Here is a 1746-nt window from a genome sequence, read left to right as displayed (position 1 = left end):
TTTGCTCATGTCCAATTCTTTTTTTTCTCGAAGCAGACGCCGTTCTTAAGTGTGTCTCGTTTCATGATCACCATCATCATCATCGTGTGAATGTTGATTGAGAGGATGCATGAGGTTGTCTGCAGTACATACTGTTCATATCTTATCACAGCCTTGGCCAAAAATGGGCCTGACGTGCTGGGAAATTGTGCCTCACCTTTTTTTGCTCTGAAATATTTGCACAGGGAATTTTAAAGACCTAACATTTCGGTGATGCTACAAAAAAACGGCTTGGCAGTTGAAGTGTTCTGCATACTGTACAAGTCTTGACACTTATTCCTTTTACTTGTACTTTTACTGTTTGGTTGTTTTTTTTCTAAATAACCACAGGTCATTTTGCGTCTTGAGTGGTTTGTTTGTTTGTTTGTTTTGGGAGACGGATGCTAGCGTCTTGGTCTCATCCTCGTCCTCAGACACAGATATGATTCAATGCCTGGACAACACCAGAATGCAGAAAACACACACACACAAAGCTTGCCAGAACAAAGACCTTGAAAAGCGTCAAAACACTTGCAGCTGTGTGTGTGTGTGTTCTGCATTCTGTGTTGTCCAGGCATTGAATCATATCTGTGTCTGAGTCCTCCTGCTGACATCTGGGGAATTTCAGAAGTAACAGAAATAACTTCCTGGATTCACCTGTCATCATTAGTGAGTATGTAATGCATGTAATAGAATTCTTCTTCTTCTTCTTCTCATTATTCATTCATTCATTTTCTACCGCTTATCCGAACTACCTCGGGTCACGGGGAGCCTGTGTCTCAGGCGTCATTGGGCATCAAGGCAGGATACACCCTGGACGGAGTGCCAACCCATCCCAGGGCACACACACACACACACACTCATTCACTCACACAATCACACACTACGGACAATTTTCCAGAGATGCCAATCAACCTACCATGCATGTCTTTGGACCGGGGAAGGAAACCGGAGTACCCGGAGGAAACCCCCGAGGCACGGGGAGAACTTGCAAACTCCACACACACAAGACGGAGGCGGGAATCGAACCCCCAACCCTGGAGGTGTGAGACGAACGTGCTAACCACTAAGCCACCATGCCCCCTCTTATTATTATTATTATTATTATTATTATTATTATTGGTCCAAGCACTGAATATCCACAGGCACCTTATAGTAATTGTAAGTTTCCTTCTTCTTGTAGTTCAGGACACGTAATACACAGAAGGAAATTTGGCTTGGTTATGGAGGATTGTCTCGATTGGTGTTCACCGCTCGAGCCACCAATAAGACGAAGTCGGATAAAGTTTTTTAATAACTCCACAATGCAGTGGCGTAGAAACATGATTCTGCTCTGATTCCGTGGGTCAGGACAAGTTCAGTGTATGTGGTGGTGATATCTGTGAGTGTAACCGTTATATTGGATCTTCTACCAATATGAGAGAAAAATCTGGGTCACAATTGTGAGCAAACTTTTTTTCCTTGCGTTTAAGAAAAAAAATGTTTGAAATGTTCCACGGTTTATCCATAACATGCAAATGACTTTGCATAGACGACAAGTGGGTGGTGAGACACGTCAGAAACTGTATTAGACTCGACTTCACGTGTGAAGCTCCAGAACACAAGGAATCAGAAGTTTTATTTAAAGTCCACCTCTAGGGGGCGCTCTGATTTACAACTGAAAGACTTGGGAGCTTCTGGACACCGGGACATGATTCTACTTTCTTTTCGTTCCCTGAAAAGTCATTC

The sequence above is a fragment of the Tachysurus vachellii genome, chromosome 1, assembly GCF_030014155.1.
Source record: "Tachysurus vachellii isolate PV-2020 chromosome 1, HZAU_Pvac_v1, whole genome shotgun sequence".
NCBI classification, from domain to species: Eukaryota; Metazoa; Chordata; class Actinopteri; order Siluriformes; family Bagridae; genus Tachysurus; species Tachysurus vachellii.
Note: the sequence above shows the minus strand (reverse complement) of the source record.